This window comes from Equus caballus, chromosome 17 (genome assembly GCF_041296265.1).
Source record: "Equus caballus isolate H_3958 breed thoroughbred chromosome 17, TB-T2T, whole genome shotgun sequence".
Taxonomy (NCBI): domain Eukaryota; kingdom Metazoa; phylum Chordata; class Mammalia; order Perissodactyla; family Equidae; genus Equus; species Equus caballus.
The window spans coordinates 19,896,005-19,909,885 of record NC_091700.1 but is presented as its reverse complement, the minus strand read 5'-3'; the positions used below and the strand labels follow the sequence as shown (position 1 = coordinate 19,909,885).

The 13,881-nt window shown below is 41.4% G+C and overlaps 1 long non-coding RNA gene across 1 annotated transcript in view; it reads right to left on the bottom strand.

Moving 5' to 3' along the window:
- The window catches only part of LOC111768672 (uncharacterized), a 29,707-nt gene that overhangs the window by 13,407 nt on the left and 2,419 nt on the right, over window positions 1–13,881 (bottom strand). Inside the window, exon 3 of the long non-coding RNA XR_011427657.1 lies at window positions 10,537–10,696. This is a non-coding gene — a long non-coding RNA (uncharacterized lncRNA). The remainder of the gene's footprint in view (window positions 1–10,536; window positions 10,697–13,881) is intronic.

Genomic DNA, 13,881 nt, shown 5'->3' with positions numbered 1-13,881 from the left:
CTTTCCCCATTTCCTGTTGAGATCCACAAAAAGATTAAATTTAAAGAGAAATCTTTAAGAACTTTTGCAGATTAACTTGAAAGACTCTTGGGCTGCTTTGCCTCTTAGAGATTTTCTTTTCAGAAGACAATTTTCTTAGAGACTTATTAGCTGTCCCGTACTGTTTTTATATTCCAGTTTCATATATTGATAGATGATATCAATGATGATGATGATTGATAGATAGAAAGATAGATAGATAGATAGATAGATAGATAGTAGATGATGATAGATAGATGATAGAAGGAACTCTCTGTTCCATGAGGTTCACTCTGATGTGTGGCTTTCTCTCCTAACAATTTATAAGATACGGAGTTTGATGGAGGGTTTGTGATATGAAAGAGATTGGAGAAAGAAGGCAAGAGAGTCAGGAATTTTCCCACGACTTGCCATCCGATCGACAATTTTCCCTAAGTATTTGCCCTCATTTGCAATTTCTCATAAATGCTATGTCCCCAAAAAGTGCTAAATTATAATCTGCTATCAGATGGAGAGAGGGCTAAAGTGACTTTTGAGGTTCTCTTTTCAAAGCTTGAGACTTTGAGTCTAGACATTCAACTGTCCTTCCCAAAACCAGGGATTGTCTGATTCGAAGGGCTGCCATGGCAGGGATTTATCATGACACAGAATTCGGATCCAATTTTCTGGTGCCTGGATTGGAATTGTCTTTGGAAGGTGGTTGTTCCATGAACTACGGAACTCATCCGCATCAAAGCAGACACAGTGCCCCTCTGCTCTTAGAAACGGACCCTCTAAAGAGAGAGGTCGGTGAGCGCGTGTCCCCCGACGCGCCTGCTGCCTGCCCGGCTCCACAGCCTCGCCTGGAACCCTCTCCCTACCCCTCTCTCTGCTCCACCTGGCTCTGATTTTCCCCAGTTAGACAGCAAATTCTCTCTCTCCGGTCCCAGAGCCTCCGCACTGCTCCTGGGCCCCACCCCGCCCCTCACCCAATAGCTTCCTGGGCCTCAGATAATCATCTCTTCCTCAGAAACCCTCTGGCTAGGCCTGTGACGGCTCCTTTAGCACCCTGCCCTCCCCATCCCAACAGTCAGCACAGTTTTCACTGTATGTTCAATGTCTGCCTTTCGCCATGGAGGGTAACTCGGCTTCGTCCAGCCCTCTAACCTCAGGACCAAAGGTGCCTTGTACCAGGCGCGGCACATAGCAGATGTTCAGTTAACAACTGTCGAGTGAAATAATTCACACTCTCTCAAGACAGGATACCCCACATGCAAACGAGCGGTCAGAATTGACAATGAAAATGGCAGAGGGATCATTTCAGATGAGAGGCGTTGGAAAGGTCTCCCTGAACTCTGCCGCCTGATAGGATTCAAACCACTGTGAAGGTACCCTGCTGTGGAGGAGGGGGAGCAGGGGGAGAGAGAGGAAGAGAGGGACGCAGGGAGGGGCAGAGAGAGAAACTAAAAAGCCCCATCTCTGAGAGAATAAACTAAATACATATGAGCTATGACGTTTATGACATTATGACAGGACTTCTTAAATATACATCTTGGAAGGATACATTTTCAAGTAAAGTCCTCTCCACAATTTTGCTCCCCTTCAGGCCACCAAAGTACTCTTAAATATTAGGTCAAAAAAGATTTGTCACAGTCTAACAGACTGTAAGAACAATGTTGCCAAATGAACCAAAGATGCCATCACTGTCCAGAAACCATTATGTTTTGCTCCCTGTACCACTGCCTATTGGAACCAGTACAGAAGGCCCAGGTTTGAATTTAGGCTCTGAAAAGCAGTCTGAATAGTGAAAAACGTTCTTCCCAAATTATTTTGGTCTCGCACATAATTTAACAGCATTGTTTCCTCTGAAAAAAATCAACAGAATTAGCCTTAAGAACCTAAGCTATGCACCTAAAAAAATATTAGTACTCAAATATTTCAAAGTTAAAAGAGGTGATACCCTGAAGCATCATTCTCAGCATATGATGCAGCACATATTATAACAGAGCATGAAAGCAGCTGGCGATGCCGCAGAACTTTCATCTCCTCCTCTCTCTTGTTGCCACATCAAGGAGAGGACTGGTTGTCAGTGATTCCTAACGTGTATGAAGGCCACGCTTTTGACTAGAAATTTTGCACGAGTTTCTAAACCCCAGCTATCAAATCCCATTTGGTTAGAGAGGGTCGTTAATATTAGCCAACTAGTGCTGTAGCTTTCATCACGCGAGAAGAGACATTACTTGTTGCCCAAATAGCCACATACCAAATGGATGAATTCACCGCGACTCTTAGAAACTGCACTGGAGAAATTTCCATCACTGAGCACAGATTGCACTGCCATTCCTGCCAGATTCTGACGACGCACTCACCAGGCTCACCACCAGGGCGCCAGAAGGACAACCGGACCAGCTTCCCCTGAGTGTTAGGACATTTAAAAAGTTTTGTGAACTTAGGATACCATTTGCTGATTACCAACAGAAACTAATTACCCAGTAATAGATTATCCTCATAAATATTTATCCCTAGTGTCAAAATGTACAGAAACTTCTGTCCTTTGTTGAAGTTTCAATTTACTTTTATTAATTTATTTATTTTATTGTTCCCTGTTCTGTTATTATTTGTTAGGATGTTACTTATTCTGTTGTCACTGCAACGGACCTTATCTGGATTCCTAATCCCACAAACGAGCAACCCTTCCGCGTCTGTGCTGCGGCGCAGCGGGCGCCGATCAGCGGTCAGCCTTCCTGACGCTCTTCACGCTGTTCGCCACCACCCGGGCTCGCATGGTGAAGGGAATTTTTTTTTTAAAGTCTCTGGGTTTCTCTGATTTGTTTTTTAATTAAAAAAGAGGACTGGTCTTTGGGTTTCTAATTTATGCATCTTCAGTTCCTGTCCCAGCTGTCAGCCTTGGAGAACAGAGTAAGGGAATCTTGCAATCTGATAAAGCTCAAATTGATCCAGCCAAAGCATTTTCCAGTCCCGGACGATACTGCTCGATACCGAATGGGGAAATGACAATGACTGTTGATCTTGGTTAAATAACCTTAATCTCTCCAGGCTCAGTTTCCTTGCCTGTAAAATCAAGATAATAAGCGTTCTTAAAGGACTTCTGTAAGTCCTTTAAGTCCTTTTAATTTTAAAAGAGGACATATTTAAAAGCACACAGTGTGACACAAAGCAGATACTCAATATTTTCCCCTCACTCCTTTACCCCACCACTGCCAGCTTCTCAAAAGAGCTTTACCTAGCAGCCAAGAAGATTCCAAAAAATTCCCAACAAATCTCACAACGTAAATGCAAGTCAAGAGAGTGTTTTCATACCTAGAGTAAAGCCAAATTGATTTGATGCTATTAATTCACACGCTGTGATGGTGTCATCAAAGGACCTTCCTTAGAAGAAACTTGCTTCACAAATAATACAAATTACACTGCCAAGAGTATCAAATATAGGATATTTTAAAATCCTGGCAGTGTTCTCCAATATCTTTACGTAGTCCAGAAGCTCTGCTCTCCTATGCTGATTGTAAATCTCTCTTATCAATCCATTAATGCAGATGATGACAAGGGAGCAATGGGTTAACGAGCAAGCCAGATTATTTGAAGAGCAGTAAAAATTCATTTCCATAACAAATCCTATAATTGGAATTTTTAATAACTTCGTCTTATTTTCTGTACAAGTATTCCAAATAAAGTTCATATTAGATAGCTCGGGCTTCAGCTAAAGGAGAAAGAAACCGAGGACCACTCTCTCACCTTAACACAATGACATTGCTGGCGTCCCATCTCTCACCAGCTGTGGGCTGACGCTAGTATGCCGCTACATGCTCCACCTGAAGGCAAATTTGCACGTCACCTTCCCCAACCATTGACCTATTTGTGCAACCAGATTACTGCCTTAAACTGTTTATCCATGATGTGTTTTCTTGTGCATTTTTCTCTTAGGCAAAACCCTCTGTGATTTATGGGAAACTAAAATCATGTGTTTCTGGTTAGTTTATACTTTAAAGAAACAAAATGTTATTTTGTAGAGCTATTTCAACGTCCAAAGAGTTTTTCAAAAGACTTTTTTCTTAGAAATAGAGGTCAACATTTTACCCAGGGAAAACAACCCCCGGACCCTAAGGACCAGGTTTGGCTCAAGATCTCAAGTCCTTGAATTTGCAGAAGGCATTCCACTCAGCAAACTAGATGTCACATCCACCAGAAGAATCCCAGAAATCCAATCAGCACGCCAGGAGGGGGAGTGTGCCATCGCCTTTAGGGGCGCCACACAGAGTTCACATTCATTCCTTTGCGGAGTACTGGGTTTTGGAAGTCATTTTGCTCACAAGACCAATAACCTAGAGTTCATTCTTCCATTCAAACACAGCATCTTCAGAGTATTGCCAGATAATGTATGAAAAGATGTACTTGAAGAAATGCCCATCCTGTTTTGAAATTTTAAACCCGATTACAAAATGTTTTTACTTAAGAGTGTTCTGAAGTTCCTTTCTAACTCAAAATTTGGGTATTATTCTGAAACCAGGGAAAATCTGAAAACAAGTTATATTTCTCAGAGCTTTCCAAAAGCGTTCAGTGTCCCTGCATAGCCCTTGCTGTCTCTGCCCTCCCTGTATCTTTTAACTCCAGCTATCACTCGCTCTTCCGCCCTGGCCCACTCCCATCAACACAGCTAGTTCTCCCTGAGCCTGAAGGCATCGCCACCCCCAAGAGACTGCCCTGCACCAGGGAATCCAACAGTTGATGAATTTGGGTGCTTCCACTTTAATACACACTGTGGATATCATTTATACAATCTGAATGAACTAATGGCCTATCACACATTTGGGAATCCTTTATTTCTAAATGTAGATTCATTTTAGATCCAAAATTTGCGGTGGATTATGAGATGAATCTTAGCACATTATAGAAGAATGATTATCTCTTTTCAAAAACAACTATCTAAAATAAAATTACTACTATTAACTATATATGGGAATTTTATAAAGTCATTTGATTTATTTTTTCTACAAATGCATCAGAATTTGTAAAGTTATCTTCAGGGAAGAAAATAGGTAGCACCAAAGGCAGACATAAAGAGCAAAGACACAGTAAAATTGCCTTGAATGAAGCAGGAGATAAAAGAGGAAACAAGGAACAACCCCATCTAAGAATGATCTGCCAGTTCAGAAATAACAGGGCAAAGCCAAAAGTTGGTTACGCGAGAATTTAGCAGGGTGTCAACTTACCTTCTAACAATGCTTTTAGAACTACACCACGATACCAAATTCAGCAGGCATTGTCATCAAGGTAGTCCAACTTATTTATATGCTGTCTTTTCATGGCAACAGCCGTATCTAATTTTATATGGTAATAATTTCTGATGGAGAGAGTCGATACAGGTCGCCATGGTGACCACGCCTTGTTGTCTCCATGGTGACACTCACAAATGGTAAAGACCCTTAAATTTAATTTTATTTAAAGTTTCAAAAGATTTTTTTCTCCTTAGACTAAATAATATAACAACATTATAACAATATTAGCTTTCTATCACCTTTCGTTCTTATGAAATCAAAGGGAAAGGAAAGGAGGAAAAGGTAAAAATTCTTTCGAACAGATATAGTATGGATTTGTTTTTCTTGACTGGAGAACAAATGGTTTTTGATAATAACAATGCCCAATAATTAAACATCTACTCTTTTAGGGCTGTTCTCCTCTTCAATCTTTGCTATAGACATTACTTGTCCTGTTTCACAAGTAAGAAAACTGAGGAGCTGAGCAATTGGTTTGTCTAAGGTCACAAAGCTAGTAAGAGGTGGGGCTGGGATTCAAAGACAAGGCCATCTGACTCCGAAACTCCTACTGGGCCAGAGAGGTATTCCGTTTACTAAACGGTATCAGCCAAGTCCACGCTCGTTCAACCTAACAGAAGTTGGAAGAGCTTCAGGACCAAATGAAGTGAAGACATGAACTCACCTCCCATTCTCCAGACAGGAATTCCAAACGACTCAGTCACACAATTGCCAGGAAATGTAAGCAAGTGAAAGAGTTTAGAGAAAAAAATGGTGAAGTTCAGAGCTCAAAAGTATACACAGCAGGCCAAGAAGATAACTAAAAGGTGACATGACAGTAAAGTATAAACAATAAGCCTAGAATTCTTGGCCTGTGCTAAAAGCATCTCTTACTTTATAGACTAGGTGTATGCCAGAGAAGCTGACAAGAAAGTTTCTTGAAATAAAATCCTATTTTTCATTAACTTTACTTTAAAAGTATAGCTATTTTCCCACAAATCTCCTTTGATGTTCAGTGGAAACACTGATGAGCCTGTGTTCCCATCGGGAGAGAGGTTGCTCAGATGGGAAGAACTCTCAGGCTCTGCCTTCATCTCTCCCAGGGAGAGTAGCCAGGCCCTGAGAGGCAGGCTCCTCCCAGGAAGCCCCTTTTGAATCTGGAGTCTCCATTTGACCATCCTTCACGTCACCTCTGAACCCCAACGTCACACTCACAGTTCTAGTCACTTGGTTCTCTTCTGATCCCTTTTGTATGTTTGTACAGAGTGCCCCTCATCAAGTTTAGCTGCATCATAGCCCTTGATAATGAGCAAAAACTACCTCTCATGATATATTCCACTCATGACTGCCAATCTGATGAATAATAATATATGTTCTGCCTTATAAATTCTGCAAGGTTCCTATTTTATTAAAACATATTCATTCAAAAGGAAGGACTCCTGGAGAGCATGTCCCCATGCTTTTCAAATTTTCGCTCTGCAAAATCATTTAGTTCAACAAACAACCTTCAGGCAAAAAGTAGAAGCAACAAGAAAGTAGCAATGGTTCTTATGAGTCCCCTTCCTCATCCCCTAATTGTAGGATCACCTGTTTTCTCGTCTCCGTAACAGAGCCAAGAAAAAGTGAACAGTAAATTGAGAGTATCACGCACGTGGTAGGCCTCAGAACCATCACTGAGGAATAAGAGAGCCGGGCATGGCGACGTGAACAGGGAAGCAACCGGTGGGAGAAGTTATCTGATCAGCTTGGGCAGTGGATACACTGGTGACTAAAAGTTTTAAAAATTATTCTTCAATAATCAGTATAACCAAAACTAATGAGGAACACTTTCTTGCTACATTATCAAAATGCGTGGCTCCGTGTAAAGGCATTGGAAATATGGTGTATCAGTTAGGGTTCTCTAGAGAAACAGAACATATAGGAGATTATAGATATGGATATAGATAGAGATAGAGACAGGGAGAGAGGAAGAGAGAGATTTCGTTTAAAGAACTGACTCTGCCAAAACTCGATTATGGGGCAAGTTGGAGATTCATAGGGCAGCCCAGCAGCCAGAAACTCAGGCAAGAGTCAGTGCTGCAGTCTTGAGGCAGCATTCCTTCTTCTGCAGCAAACCACAGATTTTGCTCTTAAGGCTTTCAACCAATTGGATAAAGCCCACCCACATTATCAAGGATAATTTCCTTTACTTAAAGTCAACTAATTGTAGATGTTAATCTCATCTACAAAATACCTTCACAGCAATATCTGGACTAGTTTTTTGGCCAAGCAACTGGGCACCAAAGTCTAAGCAAGTTGACACAAAGAATTAACCATCACATTAGGAAAGAGCCATTTTCTTTAAAAAGAAAATGACCTAAGAAGGAAGGGAGATCCCTGGGAGTGGGAGTGTACCTGGAGACAGAGAAAGAAGCAAATGCAGGTGAAGAGCGGAAGGGAGAAGATATTTCATAGTAAGTGCATGTGCTTCCTTTATAAAGGAAGCAACGATGGGAAGTCGATGGTGTCAATAAATTTCTTAGAGTCTAGGAGGTCAACAAGACGTATTGCCTACATTTAATGGGTATTTATTTCAATTGGCCAAGCAAAGCATTATCAAAGGGAAACATGGATTTTAACCTTCCATTTTCCATTGCCTGTTTCACTTTCAGTCAAAAAGAAGATGACCTTCAAGCCAAGCAACTTTATATTTTCCATGACGATGTTTTGACCTCTAATTTTTCAGTCTCTTTAATTTTTATCATAATGCATAAAACCAGAGGGTGCTTGAGGAACCGTTTTGTGATTGAGGTCAAGGCTGAGTCGTAGGGTATTTTAGAAAATGAGTGGGTAGGGAACCGAACTGTGAAGAGGCATGCAAATGCATTAAGTCTTTAAAAACCATTGTGTGGGAAATTTCATTCAGTTTAGGCAAATTTAAATAGAAGCTACTGAAATATATATATTCCTAAAAAGAATAAGTGCATTACTCTAAGAATGCCTTTATTATCTCAAATTAGTTGAAAAAAATCCCTTTAAAGACTTGAAACGTAAAACAAAAAGAGGTTTCTCACAGCATCACAGAAAAAAAAACCCTCAGATAGGAATATTCATACAATACAATTTTGTTTCATACACATTCACACAGTCTTTGACTCCTTGGCAATTATAACAAAAGGGAAGGATGCAAATCACTGCAGGAAGCAAAAATGAAAGACTGGAGAGAATTCACTCAAACATGATTAAAAAAAGAAAAAGACCCGTAGTTCAGGTCTCTGAGGGAGCCCAGCCTATCAGGAAGGCAGCCTGTGGTGGGGTCAGCAGCACGAACTCCTTCCAGGTGGGTCCCCACCACGCCGCTCAGCCCTGCTCTGGAGCACAACTTCGCCCTTGCCTTACTGTCAACACGCTCTCAAACCATCCAAACTGCATGCACAGGCGCTGCAGCTGCTAAGTGGGACGCTTAAGGTGAACAGCACACGGTGCCTGCCTTCAAATACTTATAATCTAGAAACATCATTTTCTTTCTCTGAGCAATCTTGCAGCTTTTATGGAGTTTTCTATCTTTCCCAGAAAACTGAGTGATTTTTTTAAAAAACAAGCAGAAGTGATCCTACATTGTCATGAAGATCAACCCCACACTTAGGATGGTCCAGCCCTGCTCCTTTGAGTCACCTCAAAATCACACGGTCAAATCAAATATGTAGAAGACACTACGTCAGCCCGTGGGGAGTAAACGGAGACAGAGGCAGCCACGTCTGCCAACCTCAGACAGCTTGCACTCTAGTGGAGGACGCAGACCTGCATGTGAACGGTGGTGAACGACGAGCAGATATAAACAAAGTGGAACAGAAACTCTAAAGAGAAAGGTTGGGCCAGCCCCGATGGCCTAGCAGTGAAAGTTCAGCGCACTCCACTTTGGTGGCCAGAGTTCAGTTCCCGGGCGCAGACCCACACCACCCGTCTGTCAGTAGCCATGCTGTGGCAGCAGCTCACACAGAAGAACTTCCAACTATACACAACGATGTACTGGGCCTTTGGGGGGAAAAAGAAGAAAAGAAGGGGGAGGAAGATTGGCAACAGATGCCAGCTTAGGGCAAAATCTTCCCCTGCAAAAAGAAAAAAGAGAAAGGTTAATGCCAAGTTGGGAGCCAGGAAGTTCTCATGGAAAATAAAGGGTAGGAAACTAACATTAATCAAGATTCCACTATGGACACAGACATTGTGCTGGCCAGTACCTATGTTAGCACTTAAAAGAGAATTTGAATTTCAGGGAGTAAAGAGGGCATCCCAGGCAAAAGAGCAAATCACGCGAAGCTTGGAGAAGGAGACAGAGAGTGAGGCAGGCAAGATGTCGTGAAAAGACCCTGGGCTTTCAAGTGCCACAGACTCAGATGGCAGCTCTGCCTTGTGTTAATCACAGAAAGTTCGTTCTATAGCTCTCTGAGCCTCAGTTTCCCTATTTGTAAAATGTAGATGATAATACCTGTGTCAAATGATGAGGGTTCAATGAGATGTTTGTATACTGCCTGACACCTGGTGAGTGCTCTATGTCTGGTTTAAAAGTTACTAAAAATAAATAAATAAACCACAGTACTATTCAACAGCTTTCTTAATTAGCCAAATTAAATTCCTCTGACAATTTCATTTTCTCCCATTCAGTATTCAATAGACTTATTTATTCTCCATCTGCAATATTCAGATCAAGTGCCCACAAACATTATTATGATTTGCACTTTTCCAAATTTCACAGCCATTTCCCTCAAAGTCTCACAATGAGGCTAGTGTGCTAATGTCCCAACACATGTACTAAATGCTAAAAGATATTTGCCAATCTCCACTATCTGCTGGGCAATCAGAAGAGAGGCAGAGAGAGGTCTTTAAGAGCTGCAGGGCACTTTGCTCTCCTTGGAAGTAAAAATCTCTGCGTGAAGATTACTGAGACACAACAGACGGAAATGTAGGGGCCGGCCCCGTGGCCCAGTGGTTAAGTTCGCACGCTCGGTTTCAGTGGCCCAGCGTTTTGCTGGGTCGGATCCTGGGCGTGGACGTGGCACCACTCGTCAGGCCATGCTGAGGTGCGTCCCACATAGCACAGCCAGAGGCACTCACAGCTAGAATCTACAACTGTGCACTGGGGGGCTTTGGGGAGAGGAAAAAAAAGAAGAAGATTGGCAACAGATGTTTAGCTCAGGTGCCAATCTTAAAAAAAAAAAAAATGAAATGTATGCGAGGTGTTAACAGTCTCTGAGAGCTCAGAGATGCCTTCTGGGCTGATGTCTGAACTCACACATCAGAAGACTCTCCCGTGAGAAGAAGGCGCTGTGGTTCGGCAGGTGTCGGTCAGCAGTGAACAGCAGCCAGTCATAAAGGAAGGAACACGGTAAGCACGTGCTGGCAGTTCAGCTCAGTCCCTTATTTCACTTTACTTTTGCAGTATTCACCCCAAACTGTGGATGGAAAAAATATGTACTTTACTAAGTAATCTACTTATATGCTTGAATGAACGTATATCTCAATTAGCTCATAAATAGGTTTTAAAATAAAATGATAGGAGGCCTCGTGACTTGGAGAATATCTACTAGCCTAAAGCTACTTTTTTAAATTTTAAAAAATTTTTAAGTCTCTGCTGATAAAGAAGAAGAAGAAAAACTCCTCCTATCCATTCCAACAGTGGAATTCACCTTTTCTCTGAAACTCCATTAACAGGCTCTGTTATGGTCCATTAAAACCATTATGGACCTATACCACTCATCTATCAGTGGCCATGCTGTGCCAGCAGCTCACATACAAAATGGTTAAATGGTCCATTTAAACCATTTCCCCTCTCCACATCCAGCCGAAGTGGTTTTCTTATATAACAATAGACAGATAGATAGATACATGGATAGATATGATATAAACTATGTTTTTCCTGTATAATTTTATATTGATTTTTTCCAATTATACTGAGCAAGAGTGTGATGAGAAAGAAATAGTACTTGCATGAAAGCAGTTGGTACATATTAGACAACACCATCTTCACACATTCAGACGCCAGGAGCAGTTTAAAGAAAGATTAAGGACGTCCTCAAAAACATAATAGTTGGCTGCCTCCTCCTTCAAGACTTCACCTAAATGACGGTAAAGAAATGAAGGAATTATAAACCAAAGATGATGCAGAAAAGGAGAGGGAGGGAGAAGAGAGTTCAGCAAACTTCCAGGAGTGAGAAGCTGCAGAGATGATGGGGCTAATGGAACAGCAAAGAGGGATCACAAATTAGAGTGAGCACGTGGAGCGATCACGCTCGGGGGTGCAGTGCTCCAGGGAGGACTCCAGAGGCTCAGCACCTGGAAAGATCAGGACCAGGAAGGACATGCCCAGGAAACAGTACAACCAAGCCAGGGAAGCAGCAGAAGAAAATGAGGGAATAATTGAAAGCAGGCCACCCCCGGTGGCCTAGTGGTTAAGTTTGGTGTGCTCTGCTTCAGCAGCCCAGGTTCAGTTCCCAGGCATGGACCTATACCACTCATCTATCAGTGGCCATGCTGTGCCAGCAGCTCACATACAAAATAGAGGAAGATTGACAACAGATGTTAGCTCAGGGCAAATCTTCATCAGCAAGGGGAGAAAAAAAAAAAGCGAAGGAATCAATTCCACATACTTTAATTTCCAACCTGGAAAATACCTCCAGACAAAAAAATCTAGAACTTCACGCTAAATCATCTGACCACTATGAAGAAAAAACTACACATTCTCGTACATAGAAGGCCCCCAGCAAAAACATCCTGTCAGCATCTCTCACCGTAAAGCAAACTCTACCAATTCACAAAGCCCATTCACGTCTGTAGACCTTACCATCAGGCTTTAGTGCCTTGCCTTAAAATTAAAAGGTCAGTCAAGGATCACCAACATATAAGCCTCCACTATGGGGGAAAGAAAAAGACCAGGGTAAATAAATTTTTTAAAAATGCTACAGAGTATTCAGGAATAATTTGAATACTCCAATTTGTGTACTTTTAGAGAGGTTATTGTATTCATTAAGCAAGAACAGAATACTGTGAGTAGAAAAATTAGAGAAAAATGAAATTTTTAGAGATTAAAAAGCATGGCAAAGTAATAGAAACAGTGGAAGATAAATTGAGAAAACCTCCCAAAAACAAGAACTAAAAGAGAGATGAAGTTGAGGTAATAGATAATAGGCATATAGAGTTAGTCCAGGATCCAATTAATAAGAGTTTCAAAAAGAGAACAGGGAAAATCCAAGGGAGGAAAATTATCAAACAATATATTCAAAACAATTTTTGAAAGATTAAAAGATAGCAGCCTCTAGATTTAAAATGCTCCCACATACCTAGAATAATAAGTGAGCAAGGACCCACACCTGGGTGCAACATTGTGAAATTCAGAGCATCAAGAATGAAGAATGAAACTGTCTTCAGGGAGAAAAATCAGGCATAGTGTAAAATAAAAGGCACCAAGGTGGCCTTCTCATTAATAACAGTGGGTGCCAGGGACAATGAGCAATATTCTCAAAATTCTGAGAGAAAATTGCCTTCAACCTAGAATTCTATTCATAACTACAAATCAAGAGTGAGAATAAAATATAGATATCTTCAGAAATGGAAAGACTCAGAAATTTCTTCCCAGATTCACTATATCAAAAAGTTATTTAAGAAGATGCATACAAAGGATAAACCAAGACGAATAAAATCTCAGGATCAAGGAAGCAGTGACACCAAACCGGGGAAGCAATAAAGAAAAGTCCAAGGTTAGCAAGCAGGCAGCAGGCCTGGGGAGAATCAAGTCCAGGCTGGGAGAGGAGGAGGAAGGACCCTTCACTGGGGTTGGGGGAGGCCTCTGGGGAAAATTAGATTGAGCAGATGATTAGATAGATTGGGTAGAGTTGGTTGTAACTGAAAATGTGATAAAAACAAAAGGACAAGATGAAAGTAAAAGCAATAAGAAACTCCAGGAAAATCAAAAAGATGTACAAAGAAGAAAATGTAGGGCTTCACTTGCTTCTGCAGTGAACAATATTTGTATACTCATAATGATGAACTATATATTCATTTTCAACTTAGATACTTAACTTATAGAAAATGAATGAATGAGACATTTATGGTTACAGAACAAAATTTAAATCATTAATCTTGATATTTTAAAAGTAAGAAAGAAATGACAGAAGCTAAGAGACGAAAGAGAAGAAAGAGAGCCGAAGGATGAGATGGGTGCAAAGAGGGGCAGCTCCAGGATGTGCACCCTGCGCAGTCCCACAGAGCCCACACCGAGAAGGGTCACAGGCTTGGTTTAATGTTCTTTTGTCATCATCTTGATATTCATAATAACTTTTTTTTCGATGAGGAAGTTTGGCCCCGAGCTAACATCTTTTGCCAATCTTCCTCTTTTTGCTTGAGGAAGATTGTCCCTGAGCTAACATCTGTGCCAGTCTTCCTCTATTTTTTGTATGTGGGATGCTGCCACAGCATGGCGTGATGAGCAGTGTCTAGATCCACACCCGGGATCCAATCCTGCGAATCCCAGGCCACTAAAACAGGGCACGTGAACTAACCACTGCACCAGCCCCTCATAATAACATTTAAATAAGAGGCCCTGCATTTTCATTTTCCACTAGGCTGAGTGCAAAATTGGAAG